Source organism: Xenopus laevis, chromosome 8S (genome assembly GCF_017654675.1).
Source record: "Xenopus laevis strain J_2021 chromosome 8S, Xenopus_laevis_v10.1, whole genome shotgun sequence".
Classification (NCBI taxonomy): domain Eukaryota; kingdom Metazoa; phylum Chordata; class Amphibia; order Anura; family Pipidae; genus Xenopus; species Xenopus laevis.
Genome location: NC_054386.1, coordinates 87415912 through 87426310, shown reverse-complemented (window position 1 = coordinate 87426310; position 10399 = coordinate 87415912). Strand labels below are relative to the sequence as shown.

The 10399-nt window shown below is 40.6% G+C and overlaps 1 long non-coding RNA gene across 1 annotated transcript; it reads left to right on the top strand.

Annotated features, from left to right (window-relative positions):
- The first annotated feature begins 3306 nt into the window (after nucleotides 1-3306).
- LOC121397792 lies at nucleotides 3307-8045 on the top strand. The gene is made up of 4 exons (XR_005963928.1): nucleotides 3307-4591; nucleotides 5996-6026; nucleotides 7545-7600; nucleotides 7693-8045. It is a non-coding gene; the product is annotated as an uncharacterized LOC121397792 (long non-coding RNA).
- Nucleotides 8046-10399: the final 2354 nt, after the last annotated feature.

Here is a 10399-nt window from a genome sequence, read left to right as displayed (position 1 = left end):
GCGAAGCAGATTACTCACTGACTGTTTATATAGAAAAAGCCATGTCTGTCTTCAGTCAGGCCCAGCCCATGATCAGTTGCTGCACTGGAAGGTTTGGCTGGGACAATTCCCACACACACATACATGTGCCCTGGCAGCCTGTGTGTGTATGTGCAGGATGGCACAGCAGCATATACCCCCTGGGCAGGGCATGTTTATAGCTCATTAGCACCATGTATGCACTATAATTACAGGGCCCAGTAATATCTAAATATATATACGAGATGTCACTTGCACTGTGATTTATACACCTGGATGTGGTTGTAACACAGCATGTATGCACCAGCCATCTCCCCAGAAAACAGGTTCGTTCTGTTTGGATAGAAGCGGCAACATTTGGCTGAGGAGGCAGTTCCACGTGTAAATATGTGTGTGTGGCTGCCAGGCCTGAAGGTATATACACACACATGTGCGACACACACACTGTTTGATAGGAAACACTGCATGAGGAGGAACAATATTAGATGGCGAGTTTCTACAAGGTGCCAGGCATGGTATGGTTCACCCGGCTCCCCAAAATGTCTCAGGTGACACATGACCCCAAAATTATTCAGTTCAAACGAATAAAATTTGATGTACGGCACCTGACATAAAATAGAATGCCTTTATTTGATATACATGGCAGAATTTGGTTAAAAAGCTTGATACAAGGCAGATTGTGGCCTGAAACGTTGCTGTTATCCGGGTTCTGCCACGTGTTTCAAATTAAGGCATTCCATTTTTTGACAATTAGGTGCTGTACATCAAAGTTTCTTCAATATGACAATGGACTGTGCCATTAATTGTATGCGCACCAGATATTCCTGATCAAGTAGGTATTGGGGCTGATTCTGCTAATTTTGCAAATTTGTGAAAAAAGCCAGGCTGAGCTCAGAACCTACTTAACCTACCTGATGTCACCCCCAGTTATCTAGCAGAACCTGACCAGACTGATCACATTTTTGCTGTTTGAGAAAGGAAAAGCCATTGGCACAGCTGGCACCTCTTGGCACTGGGAGTCAGTACAAGGGACAGAAAAATTATACAGGAGTAACTATAGAGCACTGCCTTACTGCTTTACCCCTAACCAAGTAGAAGTATATTGGGGAGCAGTAGAATTCTTGTTGACATTACTCAAGCATAGGCCAGTTTTGATGACCAATAACAAGAAGTAATGATTTCTTCTATGCCAGAGCAGAGCAGCCCTCAAACAGAGCGGGAGGAATGTGTGTAAGTAACACAGTGAAGACTCAAGGCTACAATGCCGATAAGGGAACAGGCTGACTGGAGGGCCCTGCCAGCCTTATCTGCTATAAATACTGTATGCTACTGGAGTTTAGTTTTACAGTCTGTAAAACCAGTCACATATGATCAGAACAAAAGAGGGCATGCTGGGATGATCCAGCCAATCAGACTGAAAAAGTTACAACCCCATCCTCTTGCTAGTTGGCTAAATACCCCATGCACATGTCAGTGTGGGACCTCCACCTAAATGGTTTATTATTTAGGGCAATAAGCACTTATATAATAAGGATATGGGGGGGGGCAGCATACTTGGACTTAGATTCATAATAGGCCCTGGTATTTCAAAAACACAAAGACCCAACCAACCTCCCAGTGTAAGGCCCCAAAGGTCTAGGAAGCTTTCTGCCACCCCCTGGCATTTGCTAGGGTTTCCAGATCGCCAGTCCATAACTGGGGCACAGACACATGATTAAACAGTTCAGTTCTTAGGGAAAACCACGTTTACTAATTCTTACAAGGTCTTACTGTGTTGTTTAGTATCAAGTATCAACCCATTTTAATGTAGCCCATCTCATATAGTTTGCAACAAAACAAACTCACTCTTCCTAGTGGGCAAAGTAACAAACTGTTGAGCTTTAGTATATGTGAGATGGCACCTCGGTTCGCCAAGACAGTTATTTAATTATAATACACAAAAGCCATGAATATCTTGTAAATTATATCCTTATAAACGGTGAGTAGTGATGTCATCAGTTATAAACGGTGAGTTCTGATGTCATTTCTGTCACATGACTCACTGAAGTTTGTGTATTATAATAAATAAAGTACCCCCAGTTGCAAAATATGAGGATATTATAAGTTACCTTGGAGTTCCATGACCTGTATAAAAACACTCGGCCTTCGGCCTCGTGTTTTTATATGGTCATGAAACTCCTCAGTAACTTATAATATCCTTATATTTTACAAGAGGGGGTACTTTATTCACTATATACACCATGAAAATGAGGACTAAAAACAATAAAAAACAGAGATACATGGGGGCTTATGTGCTGCATGAATCAGCAAAGATGCAGTAAACCCAAGCTCCACATATCAGGGCTAAAAGCTTCCCCATAATCGGTGCCGATCAGCTTGGAACAGCCTTACACATGGGGAAAAAAGGTATCCAACAAGGTACAATGTCCTTGTACCTTCATAACCTGTGGCCTCAAATAAGCAGAGGAGAATCCAAGATAGTGAAGGGGACCAAGACCCGGACCACATCTTGAAGGCAAATACACACCCGCACATGCCAGAGCACAAGCCTAACTTCTAATGACAGACGGACAACCTGGAATTCACATTCACGCTGGTATTAGTTACCCAACTGGTTACTTATATTAAGGGTTGCCACCTGGCCGGTATTTTACTAGCCTGGCCGGTAAAATTGATGGCTGATCCTAATGTTATTAATAGGGAAAAAAGATAAATATATATAGGAAGGCCGGTATTTTTTTCCAGAAAAGGTGGCAACCATACTACATATTTCTATTTTACATGTCTCTCTTACTACTGCGATAACGGATGCAGCTAGAGCCGCAGAATTACACTCCCTGGGAACAGAAGGTTGATAAACTCAAAGCAGTCTCAGACAACCTTGTTTTAAAGCACAATAGCTTAGAGATGACCAACTCAATTTATAAGTGGAATTGCTTAAATTAAAGGTGTATTGTGAGAACAGACAGACTTAGGGCTCTAACTGACGAGCGTTTTTACCTGTGCTCCCCTGCCTTCCGTTTTTCTGCGTTCAGCCGCAGGGGAGCGCAGGAATAGACGCATTACATTTTTACCAATGGGGCTGTACTCACACAGGCACGTGCAGGCACCGAACGCAGGAAAAATGCAGCATATTGCGTCTCAACCTGCGTTCGGCGCCTACACGCGCCTGTGTGAGTACAGCCCCATTGGAAAAATTGGAATGCGTCTATTCCTGCGCTCCCCTGCGGCTGAACGCAGAAAAACGGAACACAGGGGAGCGCAGGTAAAAACGCTCGTCAGTGAGAGCCCTTAGAAAACAGGAGATATGGACGAAGAGAATCAGTTGAGTTCCCAACAGCATAACACCCAAAGACATTTGATAATGTTTTCGATCTGTTTTCCAAGCTTTGCCCTGACCTAGCTTGGCATTTTCACAGAGCCCACAGAGCTTTAGATCATATGCATTATTTTATGCATGGCGTGTAAATCATCTCATTCCCCCCACTCAACATCCATGAGGTTAGACTTTTTTTTGTACCCCAAAATTGTCTGACATACAACAATACACAGAAATGATCACAGAATCTATGCTTTCCTCCAATATAACGGAACTAGCAAAAGCAAAACGGTCGTGGCTTGCACATGGATTTTTAGTCTAACGATATGGATACAACTGGAGACTTTGATGACTCACTAGGTGGGAGGATGGGTGTGTTTAAAAGACTTCACGCTGTATACTGGGATTACACTTGAGAAAGGGCTAAGCCCGAAACATGTCGTGTGATTTGTAATCAATAAAATATTTTTCTAGCCGTAACTGCTATCTGAGTGCTCTCCTCTATACTACAGAATTTTGAGTCTACATAGGATTGCGGTAATCCTTTGCTACAGATCGAAGCATTGAGGAATGTGTTTATTCACACAACATGTTTCGGGCTACCTACCCTTTATCAAGTGTAAAGCATACATTCAGGTACAAACATTTAAAGGTGTATACAGGAAGTGAAGTCACCCAGAACAGGTGTGTCAAATAACATTAGAAGAAGCTGCTGCTCCTCTATTATAAAAGGTGAAGTGATGCGACACCCTACACAGGGAACGCTGGTCAGTTTAAAACACTATGCAACTTGCAACACAAGTAACGTGGTTTACCTCCTTCGATGTCCGTGTTGGATAACATATATTGGTCAGACAGCAAGAGCAGTTAAAATAAGCATCAAAGACAAAGGAAATATATATACGGAAGTACAAAAAGGGAACAGCTACAGAGACTACAGTGTCTAGACAGTTTAATGAAACAATATGAAACAGAGGTTATTACACAGAGAAGCCTATTGGATCAACCAAAAGGTATGAATGATAGCTGGAGTTTAACATGTATCCTTTAACTCTGTCACAATAAATAGATCCTCTGAGGAAGCCGATTGCCTCAGCGAAACGCGTCAGGCGAAGGTGATGTTACGGTAAGCTGCAGGGGAGAACCACGAAGGAGAGAAAGATGCCGGCAAAATCTCATTTTTCTTTTTTCTAACTGAACTGGGGAAACCTGCTAGAAACTTTCGTATGGTGACTAATCCTCATGGAGATAAATGTGAGTGTAATGTTTTAAAGAGAATTTCAATTGTGTAAATAAAACAATATTACGCTATGGGGTCTTTGTATTCCTATATTGGAGCATAAAGGAGCAGTGCAGAGAAAGGGAAAACCCCTATTTGGATACTACATGCAATACATATGACTACCATCTTGTAAGTAGGCACTTTAGCTAAAGTTGGTGGAGGTTTTTGGAACAAGTTTATTTGCAACAAGTTTGGAGGAGTAACAGGCTCTTTAAAGGGGAACTAACACAAGAAAAAAATCTCTTTTCCAACACATGGTGCTATTTGAATATCTTAAACTTACTACACCATATTTCCGCTTTGTTGTCTGTTTTCTCTGTTGCCTTAGGCGCTGATCCATTTTTTGCTTGTGAAACTATGTTATAATGTTGCTTTATGACTCAAAATGTATGGTATATGGTTTCCTTTTCAAAAAAAGATTACTTTGCCCAAGATAGAAACAGAATGTATGCTAGTAAGTACGACCAATGAGTACTGGGAATTTTCTTCCTACAGTACCTAGCTTACACGTATCTCTCAAGGTTTCAGCCCATAGGAGTGGCCAGTTCCATTATTGGACATTTTGGACTATTTGAACGTTGTTTTTCAGTGGGTTACAAAATCAACTGGTCAAAATCTGAAGCCCTTGCCTTGAATACTGGGGAATGAACCAAGGCCGCCTCCAAATTTAAATATAAGCAGCAAATATCTCACATTAAGGGGCAGATTTACTATGCTCGAGTGAATTTTCAAAGTTAAAAAAGTTCGAATTTCAAAGTAATTTTTTGGATACTTCGACCATCGAATAGGATATTACAACTTCGAATTTACTCCGACTTCATTTCGAAGTAAAAATCGTTCGAATATTCGACCATTCAATAATCAAAGTACTGTCTCTTTAAAAAAAACTTTGACTTCATACTTCGCCAAATTAAAGCTACCGAAGTGCAATGTAAGCCTATGGGGACCTTCCACAGCAGAAATCCTTCGATCGATCACTATGAATCGTTCAAATTGTTCGATTTGAACTATTTAATCGTTTAATTCTATTCGATCGATCAAATACGCTAAAAATCCTTCGACTTCGATACTGGAAGTCGAAGGATTTCAATTCGAGGGTCGGATTTCGAAGCTTTTTTAACTTCGAAATTCGACCCTTAGTGAATCTGCCCCTAAATATTATATGTCCATAGAAAGCCTGAAGCTGTCGTGCTGTATAGCACTTAGTCATAGGCTGTACACTGGTTAAAAAACATCAGACTATAACGGGAAAGCAACCAATAGGAACAATGAAGGGGAGGGAAAAGTGGACAAACTTTATGTGTAATAAATGCTCAAGAACAAGACATTTAATTGTATATGAAGCCTTCTCTACAAACAAATGTAATCCCTTCTAGATCATGTCTAAATCAAATGGACAACAATCAGGTAAGCGGGTAACTACATTCTCTTACATTTATAACACCTTTAATGAATCACTATTTTCACTGAAACTGCACAAAACTAATCAATAAAACTTTAAGCTCCAAAAATATCCAAAAGCTCCAATAAATGTCATACTAATGTTGTGCCATAGAAAAGGGCAGTTTGCATCTAATGAGGGATTCTCAGCTAGACAAAACTTTGAGCATTCTCAACTATACATTCACGTTCTGCTTAAATTAATGATTACAAATGAAGGCATCCACAACGACAGGAACAATATTTTGTCTCCTGATAGTTTCCATTATCCACACACCTTAAGAGCAATCCCCAAAGGTCAGTTCCTAAGGGTGAAACTTACTTCTTCCACTAAACAGGCGTACCTGGAAGCAGGGCTTAATCTAACACAGTGATCCCCAACCAGTAGCTCATAAGCAACATGTTGCTCTCCAACCCCCTTGGATGTTGCTCCCAGTGGCCTCAAAGCTGGATCTTATTTTTGAATTTCAGGCTTGGAGGCAAGTTTTATTGTATAACAACCAGTTGTACTGCAAAATAGAGCCTCAATGTTGGTTGACAATCCATATACGGCTTCGAAATGGCCAATCACAGCACTTATTTGGCATCCCAAGAACATTTTTTCATGCTTGTGTTGCTCCCCAACTCCTTTTACTTCTGAATGTTGCTCACAGGTTCAAAAGGTTGGGGATCCCTGATCTAACACAAAGGTTTGTTGCTAGGGGTTATGCAAGCAAACAAATAGCCCAAATATCCAAGCAAGTTGCTCCAATAGACAAAGTCTCTTGTTGGTAAACAAAGGATAGAATAAGTTACCTACTAAAAGGAATAGAATCCCATTTGTATCAAAATATAGTTCCCAAAGTAGGAAAATTGAAACATTTGTAAAGAAGTATTGGCCTATAGTACTCCAGGATAAAATATTGAGTAAGGTGTTAGTGATGCCCCATTGTCTAGTTACACTCATAGTAAAGCATTGAAAGATAAACTATGTCCTAAGGGAGGGAAAACATTACTAGCAAGCAAAAGGGAGAGCACCTTTGCTTGTCTTAACTGTGTGTGTGGCTCCTCCATTATAAAATGTAATCATCCTACACAAGGCCATGCCATTAAAGTAAAAGTTTTTTTTTTTACCTGGGAGACCACAAGTGTGGTTTACCAAATAAAATACCCTTGTGGGAAGGGCTATGTGGGCCAGACAAAACACAAGGTAAAAGAAAGTATTAAAGAACATAAGGGCAATATTAGAAATTTTAAACCTAGTGTGGCAACAGGTACTTCGGTATCTAGCCATTTTTGTTTTTAAATGGGCCACAATTCCATGCAACTTAAATGGTTAGTACTGGAGCAAGTGAGATCACCACAGCGGGGTGGTGATATTGGAAAATTACTACTCCTTTTGGATTAAAAAATGTAATTCTCAAATGCCGAAAGGCCTGAATGATACATGGAGAATTAAATGTTTTTTTTAAATGTGATCATTGCCTGATATTTCTTTCCTTGCAGATATTGGTGACTGCCTTAGCCAGGAATAGAACGGAAAGGGTTCCTTCAAATAACAGGTATCCAAGGATAAGACTAGTTTTAATGGCTGGCACTCATATATATGATGTATCATTTATTGTGTAATATGTTTCACTGTGTTTTTACCCAGGGTAGGCTTGAAGGGCAGTACCTGAGATCAAGTTTGACTTTTAGTATGTTTTATCTGGATAGAATGGAAATTAATTTGTTACACATGGTGGACACTTTGTTGCGGAACTTCACCTCCCCTCCCTTTTGGATGGACTAATCACTTTGTATCTGTTGGGGATTCATTTAACAATGACTATTACCCACTTAGCAGGATTTGGAGACACAGCTGCAACTAATTGAAGGGGAGGAGTTGGAGGTGGTTACATTGTTGGTGTTTTGTTATTTATGCTCACTTTTAATTGTACCACTCACACTTGGAAAAGGGTTCTACACCCGAAACATGTCATGTGAATAAAAGCACTTTACAGTAAATTGCTGCTTGGGCTTGGTCCTTCCTTAAGAATGTTGTAGTTAGGAATTCTCTACTCTATCTATACACAATAATTTAATTAGTCCACCAGCAAGGTCATGAGCAGCCTCAGACATGGTGTTTGGCTACTGATAAATTCACACTCGTTTACTGCTACGTTTAGTGAAGTCCCACTGTGTCTTGCCTGCACTGTGTTCAAAACAGCCTTCACTCCCCGCCAGGAGACTGCTTCTTATTTGGTTGCTATGAGTAAATCGGTCAAAAACAGAGAAATGCTTGTTTCAACAGGACTCCATGGGAAACGCCATTCCATCATTTTGGAGATTTCTGGACAATGATCCAATAATTGTATTTCCATCACTTACTGATACATTTGGAATAGTATTTACAGTATTACTCTTCTGCAGATACCGTTACTTATCACCGTTTGTAACAGTGCGTACTCTCAGCAGGAGGGATACAATGAATGATTGTTACTCCAGTGAATGTTATTATTTATCAGTATAATATACTCTTGGCAGGAGGGATACAATGAAGCTGAATGATAGTGTTACTCCAGTGAATGTTATTATTTATCAGTATAATATACTCTTGGCAGGAGGGATACAATGAATGATTGTTACTCCAGTGAATGTTATTATTTATCAGTATAATATACTCTTGGCAGGAGGGAAAGAATGAAGCTGAATGATAGTGTTACTCCAGTGAATGTTATTATTTATCAGTATAATATACTCTTGGCAGGAGGGATACAATGAATGATTGTTACTCCAGTGAATGTTATTATTTATCAGTATAATATACTCTTGGCAGGAGGGATACAATGAAGCTGAATGATAGTGTTACTCCAGTGAATGTTATTATTTATCAGTATAATATACTCTTGGCAGGAGGGATACAATGAATGATTGTTACTCCAGTGAATGTTATTATTTATCAGTATAATATACTCTTGGCAGGAGGGATACAATGAAGCTGAATGATAGTGTTACTCCAGTGAATGTTATTATTTATCAGTATAATATACTCTTGGCCGGAGGGATACAATGAAGAGGAATGATATTGTTACTCCAGTGAATGTTACTATGTATCAGTATAATGTACTCTTGGCAGGAGGGATACAATGAAGCAGAATGATAATGTTACTCCAGTGAATGTTACTATGTATCAGTATAACATACTCTCTGTAGCAGGGATACAATAAAGTGGAATGATAGTGTTACTCCAGTGACTGTTACTATGTATCATTATAACGTACTCTCTGCAGGAAGGATACAATAAAGTGGAATGATAGTGTTACTCCAGTGACTGTTACTATGTATCAGTATAACATAATCTCGGCAGGAGGGATATAAGGAAGTTGAATGATAGTGTTACTCCAGTGACTGTTACTATGTATCAGTATAACATAATCTCGGCAGGAGGGATATAAGGAAGTTGAATGATAGTGTTACTCCAGTGACTGTTATTATGTATCGATATAATGTACTCTTGGCAGGAAGGATACAATGAAGAGGAATGATGGTGTTACTCCAGCGAATGTTACTATGTATCAGCAGGACCATCATCAGGGGGGAGAGTTGTAGGGGGCCCTGAGGGTAAGGGGGGGCCCGGCCATGTCACACTTACTTGATTAGCCGCCCCCCCCTGCTTTCTGAGAGCTGCTGACTTCGGGAAGGCAGAGCAGGAGCACAGGGGGAGGTATCTTCTGTCCATTACTTTCCCTTATTGGTCACAGAGTTTAAGTCCTGGCTGAGCTGCTCAGGGATTGGATAGCTCCAGATCATCCAATCACCATGCAGCTTTACCAGGACTTGAAATTCTCTGACCAATAAGGGAAGAAAATGCTGTCACTGGAAGAACATGCAGCCACCTGTGCTCCCCTCTTCGCTTCTGAAGTTGGCAGCTCACTGACAGCAGTCAGTGAAGTAAGTGCAACATGGCAGGGCCCCCCTAAAGGTAACCCTTTGTGGTCCCTGTTGTGTGGTGGGGCCCTGGGCACCAAATTTTTTTTTAAACTTCTGGGGGGGGGGCAAGTTTTTTTATAATCCGTTCAAGGGGGGCTTGGCCACAATTTTTTTTTACCATGTGGGGTCCTAGCCACCAATATTTTTTATGGGGGGCCTTGACCACACATGTTGTTTTTTATGGGGGGCCCTGACCACAAATGTTTTTTATGGGGGGCCCTGACCACCAATATTTTTTTATTTTTTATTAACATGTGGGAACCCTAGCCAACAATGTTTTTTTTTTTTTTACTGTGTGGTGGGGGTGGACCTGTTGGGTGGGGAGGGCGGACTTGTAGGTGGGGCTTGTAGTGGGTGCAGCCCAGGGGGCCCAGGAAATCATGTTGTAT